The 23,619-nt window shown below is 43.3% G+C and overlaps 1 protein-coding gene across 6 annotated transcripts in view; it reads right to left on the reverse strand.

Moving 5' to 3' along the window:
- Positions 1–23,619, reverse strand: part of Rbm47 (RNA binding motif protein 47) — a 161,619-nt gene that overhangs the window by 92,030 nt on the left and 45,970 nt on the right. For 5 of the 6 annotated variants that reach the window (XM_076864863.2, XM_076864862.2, XM_076864867.2 and 2 more), the window contains one exon: positions 990–1,075. The exons of the other annotated variant lie outside the window; for it this stretch is intronic. The gene's annotated coding sequence lies outside the window, so the exon portion shown is untranslated. The remainder of the gene's footprint in view (positions 1–989; positions 1,076–23,619) is intronic. 6 annotated transcript variants of the gene reach the window in all.

The raw sequence follows: 23,619 nt of genomic DNA on the forward strand, positions 1-23,619 counted from the left end.
TTGTTTGTATGTGGTTCTGAGGATCGAACCTGGGCCGTACACATGCCAGGTGAGTGCACTACCGCTTGAGCCACATCCCTAGCTCCCCATGAAATAATCTTAAAAGGAGAAATCACCCAGTTTGGTATTACTCTAAAACCCCCTGCTTTTATACCCTATGGAGCCCAGTTTTTCCCACACATCTATTTGAGTCCAGAAAACTAACCTGCCTGCTGGAGGGGAACTTGGATTTGGATAAGAACGTCTGATTCTGTGAGCCCTAGGCTTGGGGGCTGCTCTGCCGTCCTCCGTGGACTATTCTCAGAGCCAGGACCTAGTGCTCATGGGTCTGGGGAAGGGCTGCTCATCTCAAAACCATTGTATGAAGCCACCAAAAGAATAAAGTTAGCTTTTCTTTCTGAATTGGAAACCTGAATCTTTTCTTTAGTAAGCATGCAGTTCCTATTAATCTGCTATTTATTATATTATTCACTCACTACTCTTAAAAATTCAACCCTCCCCCTTCAAAACAGAAAAGAAAGCAAAATAAAAAGTAAGGAATGTTCAATGCTGGTCATTTGGTGATTATCAGGGAAATGCTGTATTATCCAAGTGTTCATAAAATACATCCCAATTTCAGGCATGCTGAATTATGGTGGCAGTGGGGGGCTATAAGGAAGAGGGCATTCTAGAGTTTATGTAAGCAGCAACATGGCAGAAGAACTCACCATCAGACATTTCCATGAGAACTGGTATTAGATGAGTTTAATTGCCAACAGAACGCTTGCATTCTTTTTGACTGAGGGAGTCCCTGGGTACATTAGTGCCTACAAACACATAGGGCACTCTGGCCTAGTAAATTAAGGAAACACAAAAATACTATGTGGTTGTAAAAGGTGGGAGGGTTTAGGACTTGATGTTACTATGTGATGTTCAGTGTCCACCTAGTGTTCTCTAACCCTGGATCATGTGTATGTGAGCCAAGGTGAAGATGAAACCACGTGACTCACCAAACGTCCTCGGAAAGCCAAGGGATTGCTGAGCTCTGCTGGGTGACCTGGTGCCAGGTGTCCTTCTAATTCCACTGTTACCTGGCCTGTGAAATGGAAAAGATAACACCACTGAGCCAAAGATGGGAATGAGGAGTCTGAATGGAGTAGGGTGATGGGGTAGTAAGAAGAAGAAATCCAGTGTTTTGCCAGCATTACCCATCCCTGTGTGTGTGTGTGTGTGTGTGTGTGTGTGGAATTACGAGGAAAGCTAGATATAACTGGACACCATAGAAAATTCCACTGGCCCAAATACACATGGACAAAAGATGGCATGGCCTTTTACCAGTTTTGCAGACACTCAGATTCATATTAACTAAAAGACATTCAAGGGGCGGGGTCCAGGGGAATCTTACTGGAACAAGAGAAGAAGAAACAGGGAGGGAAGCTCACAGTTTTGACCAGTTACCAAAAGTCAGCTCCCCTGCTTGCCATCTGACTCGGCCTCCCTGAGCCTTGTTTTTCTCACCTAACCAGGGCCTAATATTCCCACCTATTGAGACACTGTGACAATCAATACGAAGGCCTTGAGGCCTGGCACAGAGAAAAGGCTCAGTGAAGTCCAGCTGTGACTATTATACTCATTTAAAACATTTTCTGCAGAAGTCTATGAAATTGTGATCTTTTAGGGTGAATTGCCAAACACACAAAATTATGTTAAGTATTGTTCATGGGGTTTCGTTTTTTGGTCTCTGATTTTTGTTTTGTTTTGTACCTGGGATTGATCCCAAGGACATGTAATCACTGAACCACGTCCCCAGCCCTTTTTATTTTGAGACAGGGCCTCAAATTAAGTCACTTAGGGCCTTGCAAAGTTGCTGAGGCTGACTTGTGGTTGCCCCTGCCTCAGCCTCCTGAGTTGCTAGGATTTCAGGTGTACCCCACCACGCCAGGTGAGTTGTTAGTATTTTAAGTATTCCCTCACCTCTGGGAGCACTTTAGAGCTGGCCTTTCTTCCCACACACAAATAACATTCCCTTAAGTGAACAAGTCTGACTAATTAGGTTCTGAACAGCAGATTTATTGGACCACGACTCAACCAAGAATGAATAAAAGTGACGAGTCTCAATCCCGCCCCCACCAAGAAAGACTGCAACCCACCTCCTGGGTAAGAACATACTCAGTGAGGCTAACTCCTGCAGTACCACTCAGTAACCATTTGTTCCAAAGTTCTCCTGAAAGCAATGGCCAAATTAACTAAGGCTGAGCTTTTGATTAACATAAGTGCTTGAAGGAACTTTGACCCACAGAAACTTGGCATCTGACTTGCTTCTCTGAGCCCAGCCTGGGTCACGGGTGCCCATTTCAAGGGTAATAAAGGACCTGACTGTTTGCTTGCAGCAAATGGAGGCGGTGCCATGTCATTACATGGTTTTTACCTCTCCTGTCCACCGGACTCTTGGCAGAGAAAGTCTGCAGCCCACATGTCAGTTTTTTGACTGAAAGGCACCGAAGTTCTACTGGCATGTTGACTGAATGGCAGTTTCTTAAGAACCATGAATATGGTCCCAAGATCAAAGTGACCAGAGGTTTGAGCAGGTGCATAGTATAGTCGTCCAGATTTGGCCTCAGAGAGCAAACTGCTCTCTCAGATGGTTCCTGGGCTCCCCTTTATTGACATGTTATAAAACAGGAATCGGACCCAAAGGAGAAAACCGTGGAACTTGAGAGTCCATGTCCCTACCTGTATGGAATAATTAGTGCCCCTGCCCCCAATTCACAGGCTAAAGTCCTAAACCTCAGTAACTCACAATGTGACTGTAACTGGAGGCAGGGTTTTATTTGGTTTTGATACTGGAAACTGAACCCAGGGGTGCTCTATCACTGAGCTACATGTATTCCCAGCACTCTATTTTTTATTTTGATACAGGGTCTAAGTTGCTGAGGCTGGCCTTAACTTGCAATACCTATTGCCTCAGCCTCCTGAGTCACTGGAATTACAGGAGTATGCTGCACCAAGGAAATTTAATGAGGTGATTACGTTTAAGTGAGATTACTGGGTAGACCCTATTGTAATATGCTGGTGCGCTTACTAGAAAAGAAGTTGAGGTTGCCAGGCAAGGTGGTGCACGCCTGTAATGCTAGCGGATCAGGAGGCTGTGGCCGGAGGATTGCAAGTTCAAAGCCAGCCTTGGCAATTTAGCAAGGCCCTAAGCAAGTTAGCAAGATTCTGTACTCTAAATAAAATATAAGAAAGAGCTAGGTATGTGGCTCAGTGGTAAAGAGCCTCTGGGTTTAATCCCTGGTGTCAAAAAAAAAAAAAAAAAAAAAAAGGAGAGATGGCCATCTGACGGACAAGGAGAGAGGCCTCCAGAGAAACCAAACCGGCTGATCTAAACTTCTGTTGTCAAAGCCACCCAATCTGTGGTAGTTTGTTACAGCAGCTCCAGCAAACCAATATGATGCCTCACCCTGCACAGGTCCCAACCTTATGTCCCAGGAACAGGCTGGCAGTTACAGAAGAGTGAAGTAGAAGCTGGCACAGAGGTGTACATCTGTAATCCCAGAGACTCGGGAAGCTGAAGCAGAAGGATGGCAAGTTTGAGGACAGCCTCAGCAACTTAGTAAGGCCTTGTCTCAAAATTTAAAAAAAAAAAAAAAAAAATTGAAAGAGGGAGGGTTGCTGGGTTTGATGTAGCTAAGTGGTAGAGAGCCCCGGGGTTCAATCCCCAGTACCTCAAAAAAAAGGAGTGGCATGAACAGAGATAAATGTAAAGGCATAATATCTATCTACAAGTATCAAATTCAGAAACCTTATAATACTGTAAGGTTGTATAAAACATGACCATGTCTTGATTATGCTGGTGGCCCTTCAGTTTGCAATCCCTGGGCAAAACCATCACAGTTGGACATTTAGAAATAGCCACTATTCGTGTTTACAACAAATATGAATTGAACACCTACTATTAGGCAGGCCCTAAGCCAGGCTGGGAATAGCCACGATGAAGATAATGGGTGTGTTTTTTGCTTTTATGATATAGTTTTTTAAATATTTATTTTTTAGTTTTAGTTGGACACAATATCTTTATTTTACAGTTTATGTGGTGCTAAGGATCGAACCCAGTACCTCAAGCATGGTAGGCGAGCAGGCCACAATCCCAGCCCTGCTTTTATGATATTTAAGGTCTGGAGAGTGAGTCCAGGTACTGAGTTGGGCTTGAAATATACAGTTGAAAAGACCAAGTCTCTGCCCTCCAGGAGGGTGCACAGCTGGAACGAGATCCTCATAGAACATTGTGGCACCTGCTATAATTTGCAAGAAGCACTGGAAACTGGGAAGATGATCCCTGCTGTCTGGGCTACTCAAGGAAGATGTGAGCCAAGTCCTGAAGGATGAGTAAGTCTGCCCAGCAGCCAGGAATAAAGGAAGAGGACGTTTTCCAGAGAGAAGGAACAGTCGGTTCCTGGGTGCAGGGACTCAGCATAGCACCTTGAAAAGATGACAGCTGGTTGGGCACAGCTAAGACTGAGGGTGGTGGGCAGTGGGGAGCAGCAGGGCCTGCAGCTGACCGAGGCCAGGAACCAGGAGCTCACATTTTATCGCACAGGAAACCAGAGGAGAATTTTAATCAGGAAGGCGACATGACCAGAAGTACACACTGGAAAGAGCACTGTGACCACAATGCGGAGGAGGGCCAAAGGCAGGGCGACCTGTCAGGGGAAGACGAAGGTGGGAACCAGGGAAACAGATACAGGGATGCTTGTGGTCAAGGTCAGGGATGCAGACTGGAATGGTCGTGGCATTCGGCCATGGCCGTGGGTGACACTGCCCCTGGGTATTGTGTACAGAAATAGAACTACTTTGATCAATGAAAAGATGAGTTTCTTTTTTATTTTTTATTTTTAATGTTTATTTTTTAGTTCTCGGCGGTCACAACATCTCTGTTTGTATGTGGTGCTGAGGATCGAACCCGGGCCGCACGCATGCCAGGCCAGCGCGCTACCGCTTGAGCCACATCCCCAGCCCAAGATGAATTTCTTAAATTTAATTCCATGTTTTACATCAGGAAATGAACCTCACTCCTTTTGTTCGCCTACCAAAGCCACAGGTGACTGTACCTCAGTTTCTTCAGACTATAAATATAGGTAATAAGAGCACTTCCCTCCTAGTGAGGATTCCTTACGTTAATTCGGCTAAGTACTTAAATGCGATGTTAATTAAAGCCGAGGTGAACTAAGGAACAAATGAGAAATTAATGACGGGGCAATTAATGATAGTCTTCCTCTCAGTGAATAAGAGCCAGATTACAACAAGGCTTTCACAAAGCCTCCTAGAGAGCGCCACAATATTTGTGTATGAACACCTTCTTTAGAGATTCAAGGGGATCTGAGGGGACACTGACAGCAGAGAAACATGAGAGGAGTTTCTAGAGAGATGGAAATTTCTCTGGGCGGGGGGGGGGGGGGGGGGTTCCAAACAGTATAGAGTTATTAAAGTCATCCCTTAAAAACATGTGAAATTTATTATATGTAGATCATACCACAATAAGGAGAGAAGGGAGGGAAAGAGAAAGGAAAAGGGAACCCACAGGGAAATGGATATTTATATTCCATAGAGAAAAGGAAGATATTTGCATGAAAGAACTTGCCTTAAAACTCCCAACCTCCAAAGGCATCCTCTCTTTGGATGAAACTGGCAGGGGACGCAAACAGAGCTTCCTTATGCAAGAAATATTTTGGAATTTCCAAAGTCTTCGTCTGTGGGATCCTGTGTCCACAGAGCAGCATTTTCCTATGCCTGGTTTCACCAGACAAGCTGCCCTCTTGTGGTTTTGACATATATTTCCTGAGCACAGAAGTGGGCAGTTGTTAAGCTCTGTAGGTAGCAAGCCCAGCCTGCTCACAAATATTCACTAACGGAACTGACAAGTGCCGACCTGCTTCGATTCAAGAGGCATGGGTCTGGGTCACAGTTTTGAGTCACTAAGAAAATAGGGTCACCACCAGATAATATGGTTTGAGGCTGACAAATTCAAAATCCGATTTAATCTCCACGTAAATTGCTGCTCCATTTGAATGTGCTTTAGTAGTACTTTCACTTTTGCAATGTGGAATCAGCCTATCAGGAGCCAGCATAGGTCTAACCCAAGGTCAAGGCCAAGAAAGCGGAACTGCAAGTTCCAATTCTACCATCTGCGAGTATTGCTCAATATTCCCAAGGTGCTGTTGTCCAAAGAAAGAAAACAACAAAAACCAATGAACAGTGCCCACCACTGTTGTTTATTGACATTGGAATCCAAGAGTTGGATAAAAATATTTAGAATTTGTTTAAAATAAAAAAAAAGGATGGGCGGAGGGACGGTGGAAGTCAGTAAGACAAAGGAAGGGGTAGTGAAATAGCATATCTTAAAAAAAGATACAGTTGACAGGAGCCAGGTGCAGTGGTGCACACCAGTAATCCAACTACTCAGGAGGCTGAGGCAGGAGGGTCACAAGTTCAAGACCACTTATCTCCAAGTTAAAAATAATAAAAGGGGCTCAGTGGTAGAGCACCCCTGGGTTCAAACCTAGTGGGGAAAGAGGACATAAGCAACGTTTTCTCTTGAGAAAATAATCCAATTACTTGAAAGATCTTTTGTTGGGGGGGGAGCAGGGTACCAGGGATTGAACTCAGGAGTGCTCGGCTACTGAGCCACATCCCCAGCCCTACGTTGTATTTTATTTAGAGACAGGGTCTCACTGAGTTGCTTAGGGCCTTGCCATTGCTGAGGCTGGCTTTGAACTCTGTGATCCTCCTGTCTCAGCCTCCCGAGCCACTGGGATTACAGGCGTGCACCACCGCACCAGGCCTTGAAAGATCTTTTTTAAAAGGAAAATATAAGCCCCTAAGACTTTTCAAAAGATAAAGATATACCACAGGATATTGAGATGTCCAGGTCACGCAGCATTGGGCTAGAGGTGAGACTCACTCTTGATAAGCAGCTGCTGGACCCGAAGTCTAGTAGAGACTTGGAATAGAATCCCAAGTCCTTCTCCAGGCTTCCCTCACTGGGCCTTCCTTTTAGCCCCATTCCCTGCTTCTCTCCAAAAGTACCCTGTTCTGACCACACCGCTGGCCTCTGGCACTTCCTTCAACATGTCAGGTCATTCCCACTTCCCTGCCTGTCACCTCTACTGCCCCCAGTCCTCTCCCAAATGGATCCAGACCTCTGCTAAAATGCCACCACCTCCAGTAAGTCTTCCCCGAATGCTCTTTTTAAACACCCACCAATCATGAACCCTGTGTTATCATCATTCTTTCTGCTCTTCCCTAAGTTTCTTTCTTCTTCTTCTTCCTTTTTTTTTGGCCGGGGGGGGGGGGGGGGGGGGTTACTAGAATTGAACCCAGGGCACTCCACCACTGAGCCACATCCCCACCTCTTCTTATCTTTAGACAAGGTCTTACTAAGTTGCTCAGGCTGGCCTTGAACCTGTGTTCTTCCTGCCTCGGCGGCTTCCTGAGTACCTGGGGTTACAGGCGTGCACCACCACACCTGGCTGTGCGTTCATTTTTATCCCTGTTTAGTACCTATCTGCCCCTCTGAAATGTGAGCTCCAAGAGAAGGCCCTTTCTCTTCTCTAAGGTGCTCACTGCTCCTAAAGCAGGTCTGTCACTCATCAATATTCAACGTTTGGGAAAGAAATCATCCTGCTTGAGGAGATAAGGAGCCCTTAACCATTCCAGTTCCAACAGCTATCAACATTGACAAGTCCTTCCTGAGCTCTACCTCAAGGCCTTACTGCAATAAAAGCCCGCTTCCTTACGTGAATCCCAGACCAGTGGATAGCAGTTGGCCAACAACCTCTGTAAGTAATGCTTCAAGACCACAGACTGGGAGGCGGGTGAAATGGGCCTCCCTTAGACACCGACTCTGGCCCGTCTGTAGTGAAGCTGCGGACACAGGTACAGAGGGGGTACTGCTGTATCCAGGCTCACTCAGCAACCAGGAACAGCATCACTTAAAGTGCACAGTACCTCATTCATTTCTGTAACCCCGGGACCCAACCTGGTGCCTGGCACAATGAGCTCAGCAGAAACGCGCCCATGGAATCAATGCCCTCGGTGGAGCTCAGAGTCCTCCTGCAACTGAACGCACTTCCTCTTGTTACTGTCCCCACACTCACTTCCTATCTGAGAACCATTTCCAGTCATTTGAGTCATGTGTCCTTACTTCCTGTCCTCTTTCTTTACAGTATATTTTAACAACATACCAGCCACATTTCGGAGGTGCTTTTGATTTTAACAAATAGCCCAGCCTAGAAAATACCTAGGAAAAATGGGCTATGCAAAGCACACTTAAGGAAAAAAAAAAAAAAAAAAGACAGAACACTGGCAGACTGGCCGTGAGTGCCCTGGGTGTAATGCCACACAGGAGGCCCATCTGGTCCCTGTCTGTATTCTTGCTGCACCTAGCAGGGTGCCTGGCACACAGCCAAGGCCTATCTGTCAGGAGAGAAGAGTAGAAAACGACACTATAGATTCATTATAAAGCCTGCAGAAGCTTTATAACAAAGAAGTTTACTTTATAAAGCTTATACCTGCATGATGGCTTCTGTTATCAGCCCTATAAATACATTATCTTGCTTTAGGTCACAAGATGTACCATAAACCAACCAACTTTCCTTCTTCCTTCTGGATTGAACCCAGGGGCATTTTTACCACTGAGTTACCTCCCCAACCTCTGTTACTTTTTTTTTTGAGACAAGAGGGTCTTGCTAAGTTGTTGAAGCTGGCCTTGAACTTGCGATCCTCCTGCTTCAGCCTCTCCAAACTGCTGGAATTATCAGCATGTGCCACCATGCACATCTCTGGCTTTTTTCCAATAAGACTCCACAACTTCATTTCTTTTACGAGGTCTGAGAATCCATATGCTTTACTAAAGAATGAATGACATGCCCGATCATGGGGTGTTGCCCCAGAATAGTGGTTGAGACAGAGCTTCCCTAATCCAAAAATCTGAAATCCTAAATCTCCAAAATCTGAAAGTGACAGCCATGGTGATGCCATAAGTAGAAAATTCCATATCTGTCCTCACAAGATAGGTCAAAATCAAAACACAGGAGCACTAAAAATGTGCCTCAGGCTATGTGCACAAGGTGCATGTAGCTAAACCATGAATGAGTTTCAGGTTTAGAACTGGGTCCCATCCACAAGATATCAGTTTGCACATACAAATATTACAAAATCTGAAACTTTTCTAGTCCCAAGCATTTCAGATAAGGGATGCTCAGCTTGTATTAAGCAATCTAGGGTATGTGCAACATATTATTTTTTTTTAATCTAAAATACTCCAGATTCCAGAATACATCAGGCTCAGCAGGTTTCAGAGAAGGATGTCTATGGATTACACTCGTGGAGAAGTAAACTCTCCAGTCACACCACATCTTAGGTAGCAGAGTCAGGACTGCTATCTTTCCAGTCGATAAGGGGCGTATGAGCTGAAAAACAATGATTACCTCCACTGTTTTTCTGATGCTGCTCCAAGAAATAGGATGAGATGCTGACATGGCAGCACATGCCTGAAATCCCAGCGGCTCGGGAGGCTGAGGCAGGAGGATGGCAACTTTGAAGCAACTCAGTGAGAGCACCCATGGGTTCAATTCCCCAATATGAAAGGAAAGAAAGGCAGGGAGAGAGGGCAAGAGAGAGAATGAGGAAGGATGTAGCAGTGATGGTTAGGGCAGCCTGTGTCACCGCTGTGAAGACCGATCTGGACTAGTGACAGCCCTGCCTGACAGCACTGAGGGACAGTAGCTGAAGCACAGTAGATTTCTTAGAAGCCGTGGCCTACGTCAGGGAAGAAGGCACACAAAGTTTTGGTGATCAAACTTTCAGCCCCTTCCTTAAACATCCCTCAGGATCCACTGTGAACTATCCAGACAGACCTGCTAGTGATCTGGAATGACCCTCCCACATTATTTTTCTCGTGTGTGTGTGTGTGTGTGTGTGTGCGCGCGCATGTGTGCATGCATGTGTGAGATTGGACTCGGGGCTTCACATACGCTAAGCACAAGGTCTACCACTGAGCACATCCCCTGGCCCCTCCACTTTCTACTTCTTTTAAATTTTTTTAACTTTCATTTTTCTTTTTACTTCCACATTCTTTTTTTAAATTATAGAGTGAAGTGAGAGGGGAATGCTGTGGGTGGGGTGTGAGCATGAGATTGGGGAGTTGAGCAAGTGTGGAAATAGGTTATTTAAAAGAGGCTTTTGTCACTAATATCTAGAATGCACAACAACGATAAAGTGGGTTTTAGCTTTTGTTTCTCTCCCCTAAACTACTCATTTGCAGAAACAAAAGATGCTGCTTAATTGGGGCCGGCAGAATTCTTACTTTACCAAGTGCTCGGAGGTAACTCCATTCTTCAGATCTCAGTGCCTTCACGAAGCCCACTCCCCAAACAAGAGAGTTGCCCCCGCCTTTTCTGTTCTTGCTCACATATTGGTATAAGCTTTCTCTTATAGCACTTGTTAGGGATTGTCATTAAATACTTGTCAGTTTGTTAACCATCTGGTTGTCCCCACCAGACAGCAACTCCGTGAAGACAGGATTCTTCTCTTTTCCACCTCTGTAATCCCAGCTGCATCAAGCACCTGACACGTTCTAATAGTTCACTAAACATTTGTTGGATGAATCAATGAAGAAAAAAACGAAAGAAGGAAGGAAGGAAGGAGGCTTGAATTTCACTACAGAAAGCTGGGGGAGGGATGGCACATCCCCAGGGGACACCCACAGGCCTTCTCCCACCTCTGAATTGAGCAAGCGTTCTTGCCTGGGCAATTCAATTTGGCAATTCACCACAGGCTGCCCAGTGACCCGTTATCTCTATAGATTTAAGTGTTGCTTAACTTCATTGTTCCTATTTAACTTTCACCCTGTTCAGATCTTGTCTTTCCAACAAGATTATAAGCATGCTGAGTGTAGATTAGACCATATTGAATTCCTCAACGCTCCCACAGTGGTGTGTTACATCTACCCTTTTTATAGTGTTGCTTCATTTACTACCCCAAACCAAGGATTATTATTCTCTCCCTGCCCTCGCCCCCCTTTTTTTTGGCAAATGAGGAAACTAAGGCTCAGAAAAATTCAGTTCAGTCTGTCAGAGGTGGCATGTGAATACAGATGTTCATGATCTTCTCTTACAATGGATGTGTTTCATCAGAAATCAGTCTTCCTCTTGTGCACTTTTGGTCTTTAGTTTTATTTTACACTCTATTAAAGTTTATGGATTTTAACATCTATTGAGCCCCTATATGTTCCAAGTACTGGGCTGGTCCTTATAGTGCACAGGGAACATGCAGCCTTTATTTTATCCATACTATTTAACATATTACCATTACATAGGTCCCATCTTTATTTCAGGACTGGTTGTTTCTTTAGAGGCTGCTTAACCACACTAGAACAGCAGCTGAGAGAAGGCAGGGTCTTTGCCTGCTTTGTTCACGCATCTGGCACGTGGAATCAGGGGACTTAGTAAATATTTTTCAAGTGCATCTAACACAAAATCAGGCTGTGTCTTCTAAAGCAATTGCAGGCGGCCAATTAGAGAATATAAGAAACATAGCTCATAATATGGGTGTTAATTTTACAATAAAGAGTCCAGTTACATGGGCATAATGTGTGGCTTCACAAACTATGTATGTGAGCTAGCTCTATTTTCTCTCCCAAACCCCAAAGTACAAGAGTGTCAAGTGAGAAAACCTGAAGCGTTGGAGATCTTATGTCAATTTTCTAAAAAATGAGAGTGGCCGAGGAAGAAAAACTGGGTAGTTGTTTAAATGTAAAATAGAGATTCTATCTTTGCTGCTATGGATGACCAATACCAGGACAGGCAAAAGCTTGACTCAGCAAAGTTCTCCAGAGTTTTGTGAACTATCTCCCCCACCATCTTCCAAGGCCCCACCCAAATCCGAAGACTTGGTGGCACAAAAATAGGATTTTTTCTTGTTTTTGCTTAGTCAGGCCCTCTATAACAGAGAAAGGGCTTGTTTCTGATTTCTCAATTCCTGATTCCCCTGGCAGCACGATCTGATTCCTGTGCACAACAAACTACAAATTAAGAAGATCAGTCAGTGTTCCTGTAAATCTATATGTTTTGAGCAATTTTTAGTATTTACTGGGAAGTGGGGGCGGGATGCACCTCACTAACAACAGCCAGTGGCAGTTAGACACATTAGCAAACAGGCCTGTGAATCTTTCACTCATAACTTTGCACTCACCTTCTGGAACATTATCCTCTTTCTCATTTTTCTTTCTTTTTTTTTTTTTAATATTTTATTTCTTAGTTTTGGGCAGACACAACATCTTTGTATGTGGTGCTGAGGATCGAACCCGGGCCGCGCGCATGCCAGATGGGCGCGCTACCGCTTGAGCCACATCCCCAGCCCTCTTTCTCATTTTTCTATCCAGATTCTTTATAGATGCACAAACCAGACCAGTCAGCCAAAACACTGCTGTCAAAACACCGGAAGCCACTCATAGGAGTGTCAGGAATTTCCTACCCAGCCAGGGCCACTGAGAGTTTAGAGGTTTCAGCAGCATCACAGGCAGAATCTGAATCCACCCCACAAAAACCCGTTGAAGTGCTTTTTAGCACTTACTAAAGTCAGACTTTGAAATACAGGGGCCTGGAGTTATGGTAATCTCCAATGTCCTAGGCACAGATTCTCAGAGGATAGTGCACAGACCAGCCCCTTTATTCCACTCAGATGACCAACAGAGCTCAAAGTACCCTTGCCAAGTTCCATGCAAAACCTAATCCAGTTGGAGCTCATAATAGAACCAATTCCCTGGATGCTGGGTGACTGATCTCCTAGCTCTTCCTGCTCCTGTTCCTGCCAGCCTTTGGTCACTTGCAAGCCAGAGCAGCCAGGAGGTGATGCCACCTGCCCCTCATCTGTCCGGTCTCCATCTGAAGTTTTCATATATTCTGTTTGTCAGTTCTACCAACCTCGTTGTTGACTTCTGGCTACCACACCAAATCAAAATTGCTGCCAGTCCCTTTTCTTTCATTATTTCACATTTCGGACACTGGCTATGCGCCGGGAACTGTGTTCCTGGTTTTAATCCTCCAAGCCACCAAGCAAGGTAGGCACCGTTAAACTCATTTTCAGTGAAGGAAATGGAGGCCCAGAGAGACTGTCTTGTTAAAAGGCTCCTAAGAGGCAGGCCAAGACTTAACTGCGGTCTTTCTGCCACTACTGTTGTCTTAAAATAAAAGATCCTTTGCTGGGCTTGGCGGCGCACGCCTGTAATCCAAGCAGCTAGTGAGGCTGAGGCAGGAGGATCATGAGTTCAAAGCCAGCCTCAGCAAAAGCAAGGTGCTAAGCAACTCAGTGAGACCCTGTCTCTAAATAAAACACAAAATAGGGCTGAGGATGTGGCTCAGTGGTTGAGGACCTGAGTTCAATCCCCAGTACCAAAAAAAAAAAAAAAGAAAGAAAGAAAGAGAGTGTACCAAAAAATCTGAAATCTCTTCTTCCTTTACCCTTTCAGTTGACAGTTATTAGAAGTCCCCAATGTCTGCTCCTCTCAATGACTTAAAGTCTGTTTTTTCTACTCTGTAATACACCAAATATCACATTTTAACAGTTCTCAAGCAGCCCGTGGGCTTATTTACCCATGTAAAGCTAGTCAGTTCAATGTATTACGATCTGTACCATAAGATTACAATTCTGGGAACGAGTCCCTTGAGAGATAATCTGCAAGATCCACTAGATTTAAGATACGCTAAATCAATATAGAAAGAGGCCACCTGGTCTGCCTGGCTCCAAGACCAGCCACAGAGGTGAGTAGTCACACTGTAAGAGAAACAGGAACAAAGAAAACAATGGGACGACCAGGAGGAGGAGGAGGGGTCCTCCTTTGGAAGCCTTGGAAAAAGCTGACAGAGCCTACTAGAGCACAAACCAGGAGGCAGGCTCTGACCCAAAGACAAGGTCATCCTGTGGGACAGACGAGGCTGCATCAGGCTGCAGGGGCAGATGCCATTCAACTGTAGATCCCTCTCCTCCCCAGTTCTGATTCCATGCTCGCCAGCAGAACCCTGAGCATGACCTCCCACCCAAGGCTGCGTACAGGGGAGGTATGTGCTGGTTTCCCCAAAAGTCCAGACACACCAATGTTCACTCTGATCTGCTAACACTGGGTTAGACAAAGGGGAATGAAGGAAGGGACGGGGGATAGGCATGGGAAAGACTGCAGAATGAATCCAATATAACTTTCCTATGTTCATATATGAATACACGACCAGCGTAACTCCACACCATGGACAACCACAGAACGGGAAGTGATACTCCATGTATGCATAATAAGATACAGTCCATTGTCGCATATAACTAAAAAGAACAAATAAAAAATTTAAAAAATAAAAAGTCCAGGGATGGTGATACATGCCTGTAATCACAGCTATTCGGGAGGCTGAGGCAAGATGATCTCAAGTTCAAAGCCAGCCTCAACAACTTAGCAAGGTCCTAAGCCACTAGCCAGTCCCTGTCTCTAAATAAGATATTTTTAAAAAGGGCTGGGGATATGGCTCAGTGGTTAAGCACCCCTGGTTTCAATCCCCAGTTCCAAAAAAAAAAAGACTCCACAAATATCAGAGAGGGCTGCTCCAAGCCATTGCTGTGGTAGAGGTTCACCTAGACCCTCTGTCCCCTGGGCCCTTTGGTGGAGGGCACTTCTCATCCTTACACTGCTCCTCACAGCACCCCTCCCTGAAAGGTTGAGGAACAATGCGCTGCAGCAGTGTTTGAAAATCAGGTTCCTGAACCTTAATCCAGCTCTTCTGTGTCAGCACCCCTAAAGGAGAGCTCTAGAAACCTCTCAGTTTCAACAATACCTCGGTCATTTGAGTCACCAGGAAGCTTGTCCACCACATTTCTCTGAGAATTCGATTAGCTCATTGTGGGTGAAGACCAGGAAGAGGCAATCTATTCAATGCAACGGGATGCATTAGACATTTAGGGTTTTTAAAAGATCCTTTAAGAAATAATGATACAACAAACAGTTTTTATTATCAAACCAGTGGTTCCTTTTCCTCACTCCTTTGCCCCCAAATCTACCAAATAACATCACAGAAATTTAAATCCTGCCTTACTGAAGTTCCCCATGACATGACATTGAGAGAACAGTGAATGTCAGGGAGCTCAAGCTCATGTTTATATTTTGAAAGGCTAACAAGTCCTTGGCCCAGTGCCTTAGGCAAATGTGCACACACTCAGTACCTTCACCAGCATCCTGGCCTGCTTCTTTCCCAGGAAAAGCCTATAGACATTTTTATGTGCACAATACATTGTTCCTTAGAACAGCTACTGTACACAGATACACATAACTCCCCCACAAAATGTTTCCTTTCTATCTGTGACTACTACATTCTAGAATCTACAACTTGTTTCACTGACAATAAAATATACAGGACTGTTCAGAAACATTATTCTTGGGAGAGACAACAGCAGTGAAGAACCCTCTCTAGGGGTGAAAATTGGACTTGGTGAGCCTGATGCTCCAAACATCATCTCCCCAGGAGTCAGGAACGACAGTAAGACAAGATGAACGGGCTACTTAAAATTATCCAAAGGGCTGGAAGTGTGGCTCAGCGGCAGGGTCCTTGCCTAAGTATGTGTGTGGCCCAGGTTCAATCCCTAGCACTGCAAACATTAATTATTAATTAGATTATTCAAAATGACTGGATCCATATGTTATGTCAGACTGGCACCTTTTTTAGCCCTCGCTAAAATCAGAAGTACATTTGAGAATAACTGGTGACCTCTAAGCTGCTCACTATTCAACTAAGCCAACTCCACATAAATCTATTTTGCTTCCTAAACATCATTTAACAAATAAACTCTTTAATGATCTATGGTGCTTTCTTTTCTTTTTCTCCTTTCTTTAAAATATCATGAATGGCTACCAAATCCACAAAAATGCTCTCCAAAAATTATGATTATGTTGTAATTATACTAGAGGATCACCCACAGGACAAATTATTAGAAGAATCATTCCTTCCAACAAAGTGAAATACCATAGATACCTGCCAGTTGATCTAGATAAGAAACCTGAGAGTCAGAGGAGCCGGTGGCTTGCCCAGGCTTCCAGGGCAGGTCAGCTCTGCTGGGCCCACAGGAGGCCTTTCCCACTGCGCACGGGAATGGTGGTCCTCAGAGTGGGTGGTCTGCTAAGACCCAGGTTCACTTCCCTCAGGCTGAGCGCCCACCTGACCCCCACTCTGGACTTGCTTCATCCAGGAAGTTCATGAACACCCTCCCAGTGTGACCATGTTACCCAGGCCACCCCTTGAAATCAAAATAAAAGAGTGACAGAACTGCAGTGGTCCATCCCCCCAAGTACACCCTTTGGGGGGCACATTTACAAGGGTCACTGCCAAAAGCATATTTGAAAGTCGTGAAAAATACAAGGTAGAGAGGTCATCCCTTCTATGACCCACAGAGAGGCCACAGTTCCCACATTTCGGTAAGGTGGGACCATTTGACTTAGCTCTGGCCAATGTATGGAGACGAAGTAATGTGTGCTGTCATGATGGGATGCAGGCCTGCCCCTAACAATCTACCTACATTATCCTCTGGGCTCTTTCCTCCTCTGGCTGACTGAGATGGCAATCCTGGAACCTCACATGTTGAAAAAGGTGGTCACTGTCAATTTGGGTCTCCAAATGAGTCCATGGAGGCAGCCACCCTGCCAACCCCACACGTACCCAGAATCGAAGGCTGAGTAAGAGATATTGTTAATGGATCTATGGTATTTGGGGATCTACGTATCCACCACCTAGTCTGTCCCAATGAATATAAAAGGAATCTCTGAAGATTGAGGAAATCATAGCTTCATAGCAGGAGAAATAAATAGCACAAGTACATATTTGTTGTTTTATCAACACAAAGCAACAGAAGGAATCCACAGGATTTGGGGAGGAGTGAAACTAGTATACTAGACTATTGTAATTTTCTTCTAGAACACAAGAAATCTCTGTCTTGCTTCCAGAAAAATTCATTTCCTCTTTGAAACATAGAATGCATTTTGGAAAGAATGTTAGAAATAATGTTTAGGACCTCAGGCCCTATCAACCCCTTCCCTTTTTTGTTTGTCCAAGTACAACGGAACACCAGTCTTATGGGCCTCTGAGACCTAAAGATCTTCAGTGGGGGGGCAAGAGGTACGGGTGAGGGGGGAAGAAGCTTCTAAGGAGCCCAGGGGCTGAAGATCTACAAGGAGGGCTCCGGCCTAGGCGGCTTGACAAGCTGTGTAATAAGAGCAGGGACTAAACAGGGGTTGAGGAAACCCTGCAGCGACTCTGGTCTTGATGAAGTCACAAAACCTATTTCTCCACAGATGTAAGAGTCTTCTTTGGTACTTTATCAAAGGAAATGCTAGTTTCTTATTAGAAGCCAAATGGCATTTTCATTAATGAACTGTGAAGTTAGTTTCTCATTCATCCTGAACCCCCTAAGTGATGTTAAGCAGTGCTTATCATGATTTTTGATACAAGGCCATAGTTACAGGGCTCTTTACGGGCACCAACATACATCCGCCCACCTGCCTGGGTCCTGGAGCAGGGTTCCCGATGCCCCGTTGGGCTACACACTAATGTTTCAGTTACTGGTTTATGGTAGGTTCAGGGGTACTAGGGAAGGTGCTAGAAGGCCAGGCCACTGGTGGTGGGACATGCAGCCATTGCAGCAAACAAAACTATGCTCTCAGGCTGGGGTTGTGGCTCAGCAGTAGAGCGCTCACCAAGATGTGTGAGGTCCTGGGTTCGATCCTCAGTACCACATATTAATTAATTAATTAATTAATTAATTGTATTGTGTCCAACTACAACCAAAAAAAAAATATATATATATATAAAAAAAAAAACAACTATGCTTCAGGGACGCTGGATGTCAAAATTCCTACATAAACAACAATGCTTATTTTGCACAACAGTTTCAAAGAACTAATAACCTGAGACCTGCCTTCTTATGCCAATAATAGAGACAGAAAACAGTAGGATAACTATTGTCAATAACTATTGTCAATATGCTGGGAAACAAGCCAAAACTATGAACATAGAATTCTATTCTCACTAAAAATATATTTTTAAATGAAGGTGAAAATAATGACATCTTCCATCAAATAAAAAGTGAAAGGGTTTATCACAAGTTTGTAAAGGATGCTCTGTAAGCAGAAAAAATGATCCAAAATCAAAAGTCAAAAATGTAGGATAGGATGAGAGCAATAAAAATATTAAATTTAAACACTGACTATATAAAACAGTCATAAAAATGTATTATGGGGTTTTAATATAAATAGATATGTAATATATATAAAGGGAATTTAAAAACATAACAAGACTGGCACATAAGTCAAAAAATAGGTAAATGGACTTAAAGTAGTCTCAGGTTCTTGAATTGTCCAACTGGAGGGTAAAAGTAATGATACTGGACTTTAGTAAGTAAAGAATTCAACTTCTAAGGCAAATGCTAATAAGATTTTTTAAAAGATTTTCAAACTAATAGAAGAAAAAGTGGAATCATGAAACACAGATATCCACCAGCACATGAATGGGACCTGAGCAGTCAGAGAACAGACTAAGAAAAGTCCAGAAATATAGCCAAGTACATCTGGGAATTCCACAGGGACTGGGGGAGGTGTGTCATGCTGATAGAAACAGGAACTACTAGACAAATGGCTCAGGACACCTGGATCTCCATGCTGGAAAAGGCGAGTTGGATCTTCACCCCACATCTCATACTAGGATGAGTCCTGAAGAGATCAAATATTTAAATGTATAAAATTAAACCACAAAAGTACTACAAGAAAACATGGGAGAATTCTGTTACAACCTTGAAACGAGACCTTTCTACTATGGTTGAAAATCCAAAAGCCATAATAAGAGATTGATGAATTGAATACATACAAAAATAATTTTAAGCCACCTTCAAAATCAAAAGACAAATGATTAATAGAGGGAAATATCCACAATTCACATGACAGAACCGATTTCTGTAATATATAAAAAGTTTATAAAATCAATGATAAAATAATGAATAAAACAACAGGAAAAAGAGGAATAAATATGGACAGTTGACTAAAAACAGTATAACTGATCCTTAATTTTATACAAATATGCAAATTGAAACTATAATGAAATATAATTTTTCAAATTGGCAAATATCTGAAATTTGATAACAGATTATGTTGGCAAGGCTATAGGGAAAATGATACTCTCAGACATTTTTAGCTGAAGTATATAATGGTACAACCTTTATGGAGGACACTCTAGTATATCTATTACAAACTGCTAACAAGTATACCTTTTTTTTTTTTTTTTTTTAAGTACTGGAGATTGAACCCAGGGGAGCTCTACTACTGAGCTACACCCCCAGCCCTTTGAATTTTTTATTTTGAGATAGGGCCTCACTAAGTTGCCAAGGCTTTCCTTGAACTTGTGATCCTACTGCCTCAGCCTCCTGAGTTGCTGGAATTACAGGCATGTAGTATCACACCTGGCTAACATGTATACTCTAATCTAGCAATTCTAATTTGGGGAATTCATCCTACAAACACATTTATGCTTATGAAATGATGTGTACAAGAATTTATTATATTATTTGTGACAGCAAAAACTTGGAAGCAAACCAAAAGTCCATCAAGAGTGAACTAGTTAAATAAATGTTAAATAAAACTAGTTAAATATATAATGAAAACTATGTTGCCACTTAAAACAAAACATAAAACAAACAAACAAGAAAAACCAAAGTGTGAGTTTGATTTTTGTACCATCTATTACTATTGAGAATTCTCAAGATCTCTTATTAAGTAAAAAAAAAAACAAGTTACAAAGCAATTCAGCTAATATTCTACCTCTGTGGAAAAGAGAATAAAGAACAGAGGCTATGAGCATATTTGCTTACAGAGCATAAAGAAATTCTCAAAGGAGAAATTAGAAACTAAAAGCAGTTGTATCCATACGTAGTTTATTTGAATAAAACAACAACCTCACATTGAGAAAATGTGTTGATCTGTATTATTATGCATTCTTTAATTTTCTAAATAGATTCTTTGTGTATTCATTTAAGTACAATACAAGCTTGGTACAGTGGCTCCTTCTCAGCTATTCTGGAGGCTGAGTCAGGAGGATTACAAATTTGAAGGCTAGCCTGGGCAAGACCCCACCTTAAAAGAAAAAAATACAAAGGGCTAGGGATGTAGTTCCATGGTAAAGCTCCCCTGAGGTCAATCCCCAGTATTGGAAAAAAAAAAAAAATTTTTTTTTTTTTTTTATTTTGGCATATTTAGGATTTAGAGTTTTTGGATTAGGGGTGTTCAATCCATATGTTAAAATGTGGCACAAAATCATGAAAGTGTTTTCTATCCTAGTAAGAAATGAACAAGATTAAAGTTAACTAATAAACTTATATTACATACATTTTTAAAAGACAAAAATTCCCAAAATAGTCACTTCTGGGTAGCACAATTACAAGTGATTTTTATGTTCTCCTTTGTGTCCTTTATTTCTCTTGCAGCCAAAGGCATTTTTATAATTAGATTAAAAATTTCTTTCTTTTTTTTTTTTTAAAGAAAGAGTGAGAGAGAGGGAGAGAGAGAGAGAATTTTAATATTTATATTTTAGTATTTGGCGGACACAACATCTTTGTCTGTATGTGGTGCTGAGGATCGAACCCGGGCCGCACGCATGCCAGGCGAGCGCGCTACCGCTTGAGCCACATCCCCAGCCCCCAAAATTTATTTCTAATAAAGTAAATATGATAAAGAGAAATTGTCTTCAGTGGTTAAGAAAAGGAAATAATTTTTTACTTTGAGGGTAACTGAAAATTGAAAGTAAACCAAGAAAGATAATTAGACTTTCTGTTTCTGCAAAATTTTATTAAAATAGTATTAGATATCTTGGTTAAATTTTCATTTATGAAAATCTAAATGGTAGATCAGATGACCTCCTGCCACAGTGCTGTCATAGCAACTGAAGAGCAGCGCTTAGAACAATTTTCATTTAAATAATGGGAAACAATGTGACCCACAAAGTGAAAGGCTCCAGATAGCTCCACAGCCTCTCTGCAGGTGTTGTGCTTATTAGAAGATCTAAAATATTCTCCAAGAGTGAAGGAAACTCCCTCCAATGTTTTTACATAGAAGACACATTCATTATTTGAGAAATAGCCTGGGCATAGCTAGTAACCTGAGAGGAAATGAACTTTCTAGTAAGATCAAGTTCAATTATGGTTTTTCTAAGAAGTATAGACTTACTAGTTTGACTCTAGTGAATCTCAAGGGACACCTGAATGAGACAAAGTGAGATGCTACAGGAAGAATTTCCAGATTCTAAAAAAAAAAAAAAAAAAAAAAAAAAAAAAAAAAAAAAACCTCAATGGAAAGACTTTTCCCAGACTATTAGACAAACTGTGTTTTGTAGGCATGCTTTAGAATTTCATCACTTCATAATCACAAGCTCATAGAAGACCAGAGGGAATAAGGGAAGGCATCTATCAAAATATTAGAAGGGATAAAATCCAAAGGAAAGAACAAAAGTTAACTCAGGTTACAAAGATCATCAGCTGGTCATTCTCCTAAAACATGGAGTGCCTATGGACGCCGCTAGGGACGGATTTCAACAGGGAGCTACTTGGCAATCCTTAAAGACATTCTTGGTGGTAGGTGCCACCAGCATCTGGTAGACAGGGGACACAGATGCTGCACAACCACCCACGACTGTCCACAACAGCAGTCATACCGAGGTTGAGAAGCCCTGATCTTGAGGGATACCAGCCACAGAAACACTCAACACACACTGTAACTCACACAGGAATATTCTACCACAGCTACTTCTAAGAAAATACCATGAGTAGCCATCCACAAAGAAGTCTCACCGAGTCACCCAGCCCTGGAATTGGAAATCTTTCACGGCTTTGTTCTTAACCCCACTCAGACCACTTTGATCAGGACCACTGGGCGCCAGGTTGAGTAACCCGTGCCAGTCTGCCTGGGCCTGTCCCACTTTTAGCACTCAAAGGACAAACAAAGCTCTTGGCTCTGTTGGCCAAGAGCACACAGGCATTTGGTCATTGGGAATTTTTTCTTACTTGAAGAGAAACATCTGGTTCCTTCACAGTTTTCTCTAAGCATCCCTCATAGGCTACCCTGCTCCTGAGGGGAGAGAGAAAAGGCTGGGATCTCAGGTGCTCCGTGCTGGAGCGGGGACTGGTGGCCTTCTCCTGCAGCCAGCCCCAGTTGTGGACAGTTCATCTTTCCTACCCCGCCCAGGACAGTGGTGGAGGAGCGCCTTTGGATAGAGCACTGGGAAAACCACTCCAGCCCAGAGGCCCACATAGCTGGCTGAGAGGCAGGGTGTGTGGTCAGCACTGTGGGGTCAGCTTTCTTAAATTCCTGGGGCGGAACCCCAGGCAAAGGAATGCATTCCTTCAGACAGGAGACCTTTCTGGTTCTTAATTGTCAGTCCCAGATTATACTCTCAGCCTCTGTTTCTTTTCTTTTATTCTCTTCTTGCCTTTCCCTCTCTCTCTTGTAGTATTGGCATTTGAACCAGAGATGCTTTACCACTGACATCCCAGTCCTTTTTATTTTTATTTTTTTTTTGAGACAGAGTCTCTCTAAATTGCTGAGACTGGCCCAGAACCTGCAATCCTCTTGCTTCAGCTCCCAAGTGACTGAGATTACAGGTGTGCGCTACCCCATCTTCCTTCAGCCTATTTCTTCTAAATGAGAAGCCTTCTGACTAGTTTCCATCCTCCAATCAGCTCTCAAAATGCATACATAATATCTCACAAACAAATGTTAACGTATCAACATCATATTGAGAAATCATTTCTGCCTTTGAAGTTAGCAATTACCTTTCATCTTCTAAAATGTATGATTATCATGTGTTGTGTCACATAATATTGACAAAAACTGGGGCTGGGGATAGAGCTTAGTTGGTAGAGTGCTTGCTCATATGCACAAGGCCCTGGGTTCAATCTTCAGCGAAAGAAAGAAAGAGAGAGAGAAAGAAAGAAACCTATGAAGTACTATCATGATGGTGCCCACATTACAGATGAAGAAACTGAGGTAGGCTGCCAGGAGCTCTCAGGAGATTAGACTCATAGTCTGGCTTCCAAGGTCCACACTGAGAGCCACCTGGGACTCTCACTGGGAGATAAATGGGAGTTGCTCAATGGAAATGTCCCTGGAGAGCATGAATCATCCCCTTTCAGCCCACCCCATGAGGAACTCGGCCGAGTTGCTCCTGAAAGCCTGACTGTGCTTAGTTCCTCCTGGGTTTGCTTCCTCGAGGGCTGAGCCAACAGAAGGACTGGCACCAGTTTCAGTTCTGGGAAAGGCTACACCCCACATAGCCGGGGCCTGTGCCCACACTCCAGCTCTCTGCGTGCTGGTGAGTCAAACCCTGCCACGCGAACTTCCTCAAACCGGGAACAGCCTGCTCATGAGGGGCCTCGATGGCAGCCGGTGTGCAGACAAGACACCTCACGGCAGCCTCAGAAATATCAAGGAGTTCACAGTGACATGAAGACGGCACCGGAAAATAGCCTGAGTGACAGTCCAGACAAACGCAGAACGCAGGATGGGCACCTGACTTGGAGTCT

This window comes from Callospermophilus lateralis, chromosome 8 (genome assembly GCF_048772815.1).
Source record: "Callospermophilus lateralis isolate mCalLat2 chromosome 8, mCalLat2.hap1, whole genome shotgun sequence".
NCBI classification, from domain to species: Eukaryota; Metazoa; Chordata; class Mammalia; order Rodentia; family Sciuridae; genus Callospermophilus; species Callospermophilus lateralis.